The sequence below is a fragment of the Mobula hypostoma genome, chromosome 8, assembly GCF_963921235.1.
Source record: "Mobula hypostoma chromosome 8, sMobHyp1.1, whole genome shotgun sequence".
Taxonomy (NCBI): domain Eukaryota; kingdom Metazoa; phylum Chordata; class Chondrichthyes; order Myliobatiformes; family Myliobatidae; genus Mobula; species Mobula hypostoma.
In genome coordinates this window covers 128,334,130-128,345,480 of record NC_086104.1, presented here as the reverse complement: position 1 = coordinate 128,345,480, position 11,351 = coordinate 128,334,130, and the positions used below count along the sequence as shown (strand labels likewise).

Below are 11,351 nucleotides of genomic sequence, written 5' to 3'. Positions count from 1 at the left end.
CACTGTTTAGGAAGTGCGTTGTTATGCGCCGGTAACTGAGAGGAATCCAAAGTGGAATTATCTCACATTTGCTGACCTTCGGTGAACAGACCTTTAGATTTCCATCTATTAATATCTTACTGCGACCCAAGGCTTCATTTTACATCACCTTTTTGTTGTCAGAAAATTAGCTGATGTGCCCTTGTGTCCACCACTATCAAACATTTTGAATGGTGCCGGCCCCTCTACAGGATCCACGAGGGATGTGGTATCAGTGTAAATCCATGGCCATCGTTCCTCCTGCCTCCCTTCCCCTCTTCCTCACCACCATGTCAATCATTGGCTCCTTGAGCTTTACATTCAGCTAAAAGTTTCTCAGGACCATCAGAAACATTACCCTGAAAACCTACTAGATTTGCACAATAAACAATGTGGGGACTGAGGGGTGAGAGGGGTAGGGACAGGGAGTTCAGACAGTGAGGAGTGAGGGATAAGGAACAGAGAAAGCGGGGTGAGGACAATGGAAGGGTAGTGAAGGGTAAGGGGCAGTGAACTTTGGACATTGAAATTAATGTCTGGGGATATCTTCATGTGCATTCTGTTTCCCGGCAGCTGCTAATAAGGCCACTTGGCGTTTCGTGAGGACGCACAGGTTGGCTGCCTTGCGCACTGAGCTTCCCGGCCAGGAAAGGGAGGATGTCCTGGGGGTGCTGTGTGCGCGGTGATCCGGAGGTGTTGGGAGGTCAGTCAGGCTCCTTCCCCCACCCACCCCCATCGGGCAGAAGAGCTTGAGAGCACGAACACCAGAATCGAGTATTAACCCCTGATCTGCCGGCCGCGGCTTTTGCACTTCGTTGAAGTGAACTGCCGTTTCTTTAAACTGCAGCGCAGTATGTTGTGCTTTGTTTTCTTTTTACGTATGGAATGCGGCAAAGGACTAATTCAGTACATCTGCCAATTTTAAACCAATATTAATTGGGGCGGAAGAAAACCCATTTCCCCACCCCTTTCCCCCAAAATTTGCCTCAGTCCGCTGCTCTCTCCCCATAGAGAGTTAACGGTATTGCTTTCGGTAGTCCTGGTTGAGGTGACACAGAAATGCCTTAATACATCAAGGTATGCCAAGACTGCGATGGTCGCCATAGCAACGGGATGATGTGCCGGGTTGGCCCCCAGCTGCCGCCGCCTTCACCACGGACCCGGGGCCGGTGGTCTCCTCGCCCGGGTTACGGGGCCGTGCGGCTCCACCCACTGGTGAGGGGCTATGCCGGGGAGAGGGGTTTACCGGGGAGGGGACCATCACCGGGGCGACGGGACGTGTACCCCGGCCGGGCGCTCTGCCGCAGCTGCTCCGTCACGTTGGCGGCTACAGCCTCCTGCCGGCTCGGTAGGTGCGGCTGCGAGCTGGGCTGCGGCCGGCCCGCCCACCCTCTCTCTCTCTCTTCCCAACCACCGCCACCGTGAGTCTCCGACCGTCACCACACTTACTCCCTGGGCTAAACCTTGCTGCCATATCCAGGGGCACAAAAGGATGTGTCTGCTGCTTTATTATTCAACGCTCAAAGCCTCTGATAACGAACCGCTTTGGCGCTGACGGGCAGGCGGAGGCTGTGCAGCGGACGGTAGGTGAGTGGGAGCGGCGGGGCTGGCAGAGAGCCGGAGCCGGAGCGGAAGCTAGGGGCACCCCGTTGTGCAGAGCGGTGTGGGTCTGTGGTCCCGACAGGGTGAGGTGGCACGTCTTCCCCCTTACTCCTCCAGACAGGAATACAGCTGGGTCTGTACCCCCGATACACCGATGCACCAACACTCACCACCCGGACACATCTAGATCCGTTTCCATCCCCCTCCCCCGACATACCTGGATGTTCCCTCCCTCCCTGGACAAACCTGGGTCACTATTCTCTCCTTCACACCCCAAACACAGGCTCACCTGAATGTGCACTCCCTCGATACATCTAGATACGCTTCTGCCCCCCCCCCCCCACCCCACCCCGTGGTCAGGCAGAACTGGATCGCTCTCTCTCCTCCCCAGACCCATTCCCCACCCCCTCCAGATGCACCTGGATTTACAGTCACACGGAGACCAAGAGACTTGCGGCACCTGCAGCCTGATTTGTGAATGGAAAAAAATTCTTCCGGTGTCAGAGCAGGGCTGGTTTTCAATCGCTTTTTGCTAGTTCCTGCAGGGTGGTGGAGGCCTTGTGAGCCCGTGGCAGAGATGGTGCTTAATTGGTGAAGACAGAGACCACAGAGCTGTCCGAGATGCTGCTAGGCCAATAGGTCTGTGGGGATTGGAAGGGATAGGGACATTGTGCAGGTAGATGAGATTTAGCTGGACATTGTCTTCAGTGCTAGGACTGAGAGCTAGTTCCTGTGCAGCACTATTGTAGGTAGTGTGGAGAATGGACAGTATTGTCCGTTGCCCAGACCACAGGGATGCCTTCCTACAGGGAGATGCAGAAGGGGTGCTGCAGGTGGGGGAGGAGAGGTTTCTGCCCACCTACCATATAGTTGCTGTGGACTGACACGGGCCTGTGAGTCCACTGAGTTTCTGCCTGCAACCCCGGGACGAAAACGTCGACTGTTTCCGTATAGGTGCTGCCTGATTGCTGAGTTCCTCCAGCATGTGTGTGTTGCATCTGTGAGTGTTCAGGAGCACTGTAATTATTCCTGCTGTTTAGGAAAGAATAGGGAGAGAAAACAAGGAAGGGCCGGGTGGGGTGGAGGGGGGGGGAGGATATAGTGGAGGGAAGGATATAGTAACAAAATGTCATGAAGAATCATTGAACTGAGCAGAGTCAGCTGGGATCCATGAGATCTTATTCGAATAACTTATTCAAGTTTTTAGAGGGCCATGGGAGAAGATAAGTCAGAAGAGAACTCGTAAATTGGAGTCAAGAGGGGCCATGAAATGTCCTTGAGGAGTAGGATTAAAGAGGATCCCAAGGCATTCTATACATAATGAAATAACTAGGAAGAGGGTAGGACCTCACAAGGATAAAGGAGGGAACATGTTGAAGTAAATATATTATTGAACTCTGTACAGTTGTGTTACTATATACTACTTTGAGATTCATTTTCTTACAGGCATTTACAGGAAAATAAAGAAATACAACTGAGTTTATGAAAACTGTACATAAAGACTGACAAACAAGCAAAGTGCCAAAGAAGAAATATTTCGCAAAAAAAAATACTGAGAACATGAGTAGTAGAGCCCCTGTAAGTGAGTCTGTAGATTGTGGAATCAGTTCAGAGTTGAGATTAGTGAAGTTAACCATGTTGATTCAAGAGTCTGATGGTCTTGAACTGAATTTCTTACATCTTTCACATGGAGAGTAAAAATCTTTACGTTACATCTCCGTTTAAATGTGCAATGTGCAATCATAGTAATTTATAATAAATTGAACAGTCAATGTAATACAGAGTAAACTCAAGTCAGTGTGAGTTCATCAGTCTGATGGCTGGTCTGGTGGAAGAAGCTGTCCTGGAGCCTGTTGGTCCTGGTTTTTATACTGCGATACTGCCTCCCGGATGGTAGCAGCTGGAATAGATTGTGGTTGGAGTGAATCAGGTCCCTAATGATCCTACAGGCCCTTTTTACACACCTGTCCTTGTAAATATCCTGAATCATGGGAAGTTCACAACTACAGATGCGCTGGGCTGTCCGCACCACTCTCTGCAGAGCCCTACGATTAAGGGAGGTACAGTTCCCATACCAGGCAGTGATGCAGCCAGTCAGGATGCTCTCAATTGTGCCCCTGTTGAAAGTTCTTAGGATTTGGGGGCCCGTACCAAACTACCTCAACCTTCTGAAGTGAAAGAGACACTTTTGTGCCTTTTTCACCACACAGCTGGTGTGTACAGATCACGTGAGGTCCTCTGATGTGGATGCCGAGGAATTTGAAGCTGTTTACCCTCTCATCTGCAGATCAATTGGTGTCAATAGGGGTTAGCCTGTCTTCATTCCTACTTTAATCCATAACCACCTCTTTTGTTTTCGCGACGTTGAGGGACAGGTTGTTTTCTTGACACCAGTGTGTCAGAGAGATGAATTCTTCCCTGTAGGCCACCTCGTTATTGTTTGAGATAAGGCCAATTAGTGGAGTGTTGTTGGCAAATTTAATTAGCTGATTGGAACTGTGGGTGGCGATACAGTCATGGGTATACAGGGAGTAAAGGAGGGGACACAGTACGCAGCCCTGAGAGGCTCCTGTATTGAGAGTCAGAGGGTTGGAGGTGAGGGAGCCCACTCTTACCACCTGCTGGTGTTCTGACAGGAAGTCCAGGATCCAGCTGCACAAGGCAGGGTCAAGGCCGAGGTCTCTAGGTAATAAATGTTCCTGAAACTGATGGTGTGAGACCCAAGGCTCCTGTATCTCCTGCCTGATGGTAGTTCCATGAAGATTGCATGGCCTGGCTGGTGGGGGCACTTGTCGATGGATGCTGCTTTCTTGATCATTGTAAATGTACTCAATGGTGGGCTTTTCCTATGATGGACTGAGCTGTATCCTCCCGTTTCCATTCCTGGGCATTGGTGTTTCCATATCAGGCAGTGGTGCCATCAGTTGGGATACTCTCCACTATGTGTCTACAAAAATTTGTCAAAGTTTTAGATGACATGCCAAATCTACACAAATTTTTAAGAAAATAGAGTTGTTATCATTCTTTTATGATGGTACTTGTGTGCAGGTCCCAGGAAAGATCCTCTGATTTGATAACACCAAGGAATTTGACATTACTGACCCTCCACACCTCATCGCCTAATGAGGACTGGCTCAGGGACCTCCAGTTCCCTACTCCTGTAGTCAGCTGTATGGTTTTGCTGATGTTGAGTGAGAGGTTGTTGTGGCACCATTCAACCATATTTTCCAAGCCTCCTGTATGCCAATTTGTCTCTACCAAAAAGCCAAGAACAGTCGTGTCATCAGCAAGCTTAAATATGGCAAAGAAACTGTAATTAGCCACAGAGTCAAAGACTTAAAGTGAGTAGAGCAGGGGATTAAGCACACAGCCTTGTGGTGTATCTGTACTCACAGTGATTGTGGAGGAAGTGGTGTTGCCATTCCATACTGACTGGAGTCTGCAAGTGAGGAAATCGAGGATTCAGATAAGCAGGGGGTATGAGGACTAGGTCTTGGAGCTTAGTGGTTAGTTTTGAGAGGATGATAGTATTGAATGCTGAGCTGTAGTCATGTGTATCTTAATTGTCCCGATGTTGTAGAGCTGAGTGAAGGTGTAATGAAATGGCCTCTGCTGTTGTCCTGCCATGTTAGTAAGCAAATTGGAGTGGATCCAGGTTACTCCTCAGGCAGAGGCTGAGGTGCTTCATCAAAGCACTTCATCAGAGTGGATGTAAGTGCTACTGGAAGATAGTTATTGAGTCAGGTTACCACATTCTTCTTGGGTGCCGATATGATTGAAGGAGATGGGTACCTCAGACAGCCGAAGCAAGAGGTTGAAGCTGTCCACAAATACCCCAGACAGTTCTTCAGTATGCCATCTGGACCAGATGCTTTCTGTGGATTTACTGTCCTGGAGGATACTCTCGTGTCGGCTTCAGAGACTGAGGTCACAGGGTCTTTGGGAGCCATGGGGGTTCATGAAGGCGCCTCCGTCTTCTGTTGATGAAAGTGAGCATAAAAGGCATTAAGCTCATCTGGGAGTGAAACCTTATTGTTTATGTCGCTGGAGTCAAAGGATGGGGATGAGGGTATAAATGAGTAGTTTGTATTGAAAAGAATAAGGTGGTGTTGGCTGTCCTAAAGAACAGTAAGGTGGATGAGTCCCCAGAGCCAGATGGGATATACCCCAGCTTGTTGAGGGAGGCAAAAGATGAGATTGCTGAGGACTTGACCAAGACTTTTATTTCCACTGTAGCCACAAGTGAGGTCCCAGAGGACTGGCGAGCAGCTAATGTTATTCCTTTGTTCAAGAACAGGCCCTTTGGCCCTTCATGCTTGTTTCAAGCATGATGCTAAATTAAACTAATCCTGCTTGCCAGCATTCTCTGAGCATTTTCTCTTCACCATGGGTCCCATGCATCTTAATCTTCTGGATAAGCCTCCATGAAAGACCTTGTCAAATGCCTTAATAAAATCCATGTAGACAACATCCACAGCTTTACCTTCATTACCTCTGTCACCTTCTCCAAAAAATTGTCAAGTTAGCAAGCCATGACATGCCCCACAGAAAGCCATGCTCACTGTCCCTAATTAAGCTGTTGCACTCCAAGTGCTCATATATCCAATCTTGAAGAATTCTTTCCCATGGCTTCGCTACCACTTGTATATAGTTTCCAGGACTATCCCTTGTTTCCTTCTTGAACAGAGGAACAACATTAGCTACTCGCCAGTCCTCTGGAACCTCCTCTGTGGCTAGAGAGGACATGAAGTTCTTGTTCAGTCCCCCAGCAATCCAATATTTGTCTTTCTCAATAACCAGTGAAATATCAAATCAGGCCCTGGGGACATCCACTTTAATGTTCTTCAATGACCTAACGTTATCTTTTTTTTAATATGCATCGCATATCATTCTCCACATTGATCCCATTATCATCCATGCCCTTGGTGAATACTGACACACAGTATTCATTTATGACCTCACCCATGCGTTTGGCCACTTAGCAGATGTTCCCTGCTTTATTCTTGAGTGGTCTACCCTCGCCCTAGTTATCCTGTTGATATTGATGTATGTATAGAATGCCTTGGGATTCTCTTTAATTCTGCTTGCCAAAGACATTTCATGGCCTTTCTTGGCTCTCCTAATCCCTTTCTTTTTTTGTTCTGGTTTCTTTATAATCCTCAAGGGCTCTGTATAACTTTAGCTTTCTAAACCTTACTTGTGCTTCTTTTTTCTTCTTGACTAAATTCACAATTTTTCTCGTCACCCAAGGTTTCCTTATCTTGCCATGCCTGCCCTTCCTTCTTACTGGAGCGTACCCATGCTATACTGTCTGCAGTTGGTCTTTACACACCCTCCACATGTTAGATGTGGACTTGGTCAGAAACAGCTGTTCTTGATTAACTCTCCCTAATATTCTCATAATTTGCTCTCCTGCATTTTAGTACTTTCCCACAAGGTTATCCTCCTTGATAGCTATCTTAAACGTAGAAAGTTGTGGAATGAAAGCAGGTAAAGGGACACCTGGCAAGTTCTCAGACACCAGAAGGCGGCTAATGTTGGTTCCATTGTTTAAAAAGGGTAGCAAGGACAAGGCAAGGAACTACAGGGCTAATGTAAGTGGCGGGAAGTTAATGAAGGGGATTTTGAGGGACAGGATCTACCAGCATTTAGATAGAGTGTCTTTAGAAAACAACAATATAGCAGAGTACAGGCCCTTCAGCCCATAAAGGTGTACTGACGTTTTACACAACTCCAACATCAATCTAACTCTTCCCTCTGACATGGGAGGAGTCAGTGTGGTTTTGTAGGTGTGAAGTCTTGCCTCATAAACCTTAGAGAGTTTTTTGATGAGGTAACCAAATGGTTAGATGAGGGTAGGGCAGTGAATGTTGACTGGACATTAGCAAGGCTTTTGACAAGGTCCCGCATGGTAGGCTGGTCTGGAAGGTTAGGCCCAATTGAATCCAGGGGGAGCCATTTGGGTGGATTCAAAATTGGTTCCAGGGTAGGAAGCAGAAGGTGGTGGTTGGAGATTGGTTCTCGGAATAGGGACGGTGTCTGATGGTGTGTCACAGGGGTGGGTGTTGGGACCCTTGTTTGTTATTTAGATGCAATGCTTGATCAGTAAGTCTGTGGATGGTGCACAGTTAGGAGATTTTGTTGATGGCGAAGAAGGTTATCATAGACTACAGGGGGATCTTGATCAATTAGAGAAACGGGCTGAGGAGTAACAAATGGATTTCAATACAGATCTGTGAGGTAAAATATTTTGGAAAAACAAGCCAGCGTAGGACTGAAATGAAGGAGGCTGAGGAGTGACTTGAGGGGTTGGGGCACCATGGAAGCGTAATGGTTAGCGCAACACTATTACTGCTTGGGCTGTCAGAGTTTGGCGTTCAATCCCTGGGTCCTCTGTAAGGAGTCTTTGTACGTCCTCCCTGTAGGCTTTCTCCAGGTCCTCCGGTTTCCTTCCACAGTTCAAAGCTATACTGGGTAGGTTAATTGGTCATTGTAAATTGTCTTGTTAGGATTCAATCGGGGCAGTGTGGCTCGAAGGGCCAGATGAGCCTATGCTGCACCATTTCACTGGATAAAATTAAATTAAAATAAAATTAATAAATTAATGAGGGATGTAGATAAGATAGTCTTCACAGGAGTATAAAACAAGAGCATAGGTTTAAGCTGAGAGGAGAAAGATTTAAAGGGAACCTGAGGGGTAAGTTTTTCCACACAAAGCGTGTTTATGTCGATGAAGTCACCAGAGGAAGTGGTAGAGGTGGATACAATTTTAAGAAAAAATGTTGGACAGGAAGGTGAATAGGGAAAGGCTTAGAGGGATATAGGCCAAATGCAAGCAAATGGGACTAGCTCAGGAATCATCTGGTCAGCATCGATGAGTTGGGCCAAAGGGCTTTTTCCTGTGCAGTATGACTAATGTTAGAAGGCAATGGAGTTAGATGTGGTGTCTGAAAGGTGAATGAGGTGTTGGGGGAGGGATGGGGGTGATGGTGGTGAGAAGGGTCTTGAGTACTCATTAAGTAATGTGAGGTGTTTGTTGTCTATGACTTGGCAGGTGAAGAACTTCAATTCCTTGAACTTCAGCAAATCATTGAAAAATGTTTCAGTTTAAGTATTTCCACCTTGTGCAACTCTAAGGTTTTTGTATGTGTGTTTGTGAACCTTGTCGTTGATCATTTTCTCCACTTGCGTCTGTTTTGTACATTGTCCTGGATTTGGCAGTGTACAGCAGGAGTTTCCTGAAGTCTGTGCAATGTGGAGTTCTTCACATGTTGAAGTCAATATTAAATCTCAGAGATTCAGATTCCCGCCTCTCAAAGATGCAGAGCAGCTCTGGTGGTCATACACAACAACAGAAGAAATTGGAAGAAGCAAACAGCAGCTGCTCCACCATTCATCCAGACTCTGTTAGCCCCTCCTTCTTTTCCTTTTGACTCTCCTGTGATGCAGGGATCGGCTTGTCTCATTGACTCATCATCTCCATTGACTCTGCCTCGAATGTTCTCTGAAATGAAGAATTCCAAATATGCTTGATCTTCTGAGAGAGGAGCTTCCTCCTTCCTTCCACCTTATTCGGGCATAATGCCTCCTAGTGCAAGATTCCTGGAGGAACTCATCCTCTCAGTATCCATGTTGTTAGTACCGCTTGGAACCTGATGTTCCAATAAGATCACTCCTCATTTTCCTAAACTCCATCCTACCAACCTCTCTTCCAATGTTCTCTCCACCTTTCCAGGAACTAACTTTAGAAACTTTCTCTACACAGCATTAAGTGTAAAATGGGATCAACCAGAGTTTCAGAACTAGTTTACTTAGTGAACCAATTATTTTTCTATTCTCCAAATTCATCTTTCAGTAAAGCTCCTACAGATGTACTTGCAATATGAAAACCAGCGTTTAGAGGCACCTTTATTCTGAGTTTTCACGATAATGGTTTCAGCCGCTTTCTCCCAGCAGAAATCTTGGTGCAACAGTCACAGGCCTATCACTAAATTGGGCACGAGGTCACAGCACCGAGGTAGATACTGATCTCGCTGTCTAATCAAACCCACCCTGATATCAGACCACCAAATCATCCAGACCATTGGAATTGGAGATAGCAGAACCTACAGATCCTTGCACTCCCAGTTCTGTGGAATTCAAACCTGATACACACCCATCCTCCGGAACTGAAGAGTGTGGCAGAAATATCAAAGGCTCAGAAAAGATCATCTCCTCAAAGTCACAGCCTCAGTATCCTCATCAATCAAAATATCCATTCCCTCTATTGCCGGTCCTCTATGGCTCAGTGTGCACAATCTATAGGATGCACTGTCATTATCTGCTTAGCCTAGGCTATTATAAGACCATAATACATAAGTGCAGAATTAGGCCATTCAGCCCATTGAGTCTGGTCTGCCATTTCATCATGGCTGATCCTGGATCCCACTCAACTCCATACACCTGCCTTCTTGCCATATCCTTTGTTGCCCTGACCAATCAAGAACTAATCAACTTCTGCCTTAAATATACCCACAGACTTGGCCTCCACTGCAGTCTGTGGCAGAGCATTCCACAGATTTACTACTGTCTGGCTAAAAATAGTCCTCCTTACCTCTGTTCTAAAGGGTTGCCCCTCAATTTTGGGGCTGTGCTCTTTAGTTCTGGATACCACCATCACCAACCTCGCCACATCCACCCTATCTAGTCCTTTCAACATTCGGTAGGTTTCAATGAGATCCCCCCACTTCCCCCACATTCTTCTAAATACCAGTGAGTACAGGCCCAAAGCTGCCAAATGCTCCTCATATGTTAACCCCTTCATTCCCAGAATCATCCTCGTGAACTTCCTCTGGACTCTTTTCAATGACAACACATCCTTTCTGAGATACGGGGCCCAAAATTGTTGACTAGTGTCTTATAAAGGCTCAACATTATCTGTTCTATTCTCCTTGAAATAAATGCCGACATTACATTTGCCTTCTTTACCACAGACTCAATCTGTAAATCGACCTTCTGGGAGTCTTGCATGAAGACTCCTAAGTCCCTTTGCACCTTTGATGTTTGAACCTTCTCCTCATTTAGATAATAGTCCGCACTATTGTTCCTTTTACCAAAATGCATTTTGACAGCATGCCCCAAACTCAACATCTCTGACCTAGCAGGGCAAGGGCAGCTGGTGGTGGGAACACCTCAGTCTGCTGGGTTCTTGTCCTGAACTGGAATTGCAGGTTGAAACTCAGCATATCCTTGGACCTGATGTTGCAGGGAACAGAGACTACAGGAAATCAGGACCTCGATCATCTTCCTCCTGGCAGGAGAATTATTCTTTTCAAGCACAGACACTGCCCAGGTCACGTAAAGGTTCAGAGAACCCACCAGTAGCCTGACCTTTCCATAGGTTGGAAACAGTGTTGGTTGAGATCATAAAAATATGCACTGGCAGGTTAATCAGCTACAGATGAATACAGATTTTAGTTAACTATAGATCTCAGTTGGATCTTTACCTCAGTTGGAGCCTTTATTAGTTAACAAGAACAGATTTGTACTATATATTTAAAACATGCCAGACCACAGGAGTCGACAACCAGGATCTCAGACTGTCTAATCATTACTGCTGAGTCGAAATCCTGGAACTCTTTAACCAACACTGCTATGACAGCAATGGCATCAGAATGACCGCAGCCATAAAAGCTGATAGTCCACCCCACCTTCTCAAGGACATTTAATTGCAGCCTGATCAGCAATGAATT

The 11,351-nt window shown here is 46.6% G+C and overlaps 1 protein-coding gene across 3 annotated transcripts in view; it reads left to right on the top strand.

Moving 5' to 3' along the window:
• The first annotated feature begins 1,085 nt into the window (after positions 1-1,085).
• LOC134350928 (dematin-like) overlaps positions 1,086-11,351 on the top strand; it is a 71,727-nt gene continuing 61,461 nt past the window's right edge. Inside the window, exon 1 of one of the 3 annotated variants that reach the window (XM_063056779.1) lies at positions 1,086-1,233. The gene's annotated coding sequence lies outside the window, so the exon portion shown is untranslated. Of the gene's footprint in view, positions 1,234-1,398; positions 1,606-11,351 lie in introns of those variants that run through there. The other 2 variants (XM_063056778.1, XM_063056777.1) reach the window with 2 other exon arrangements.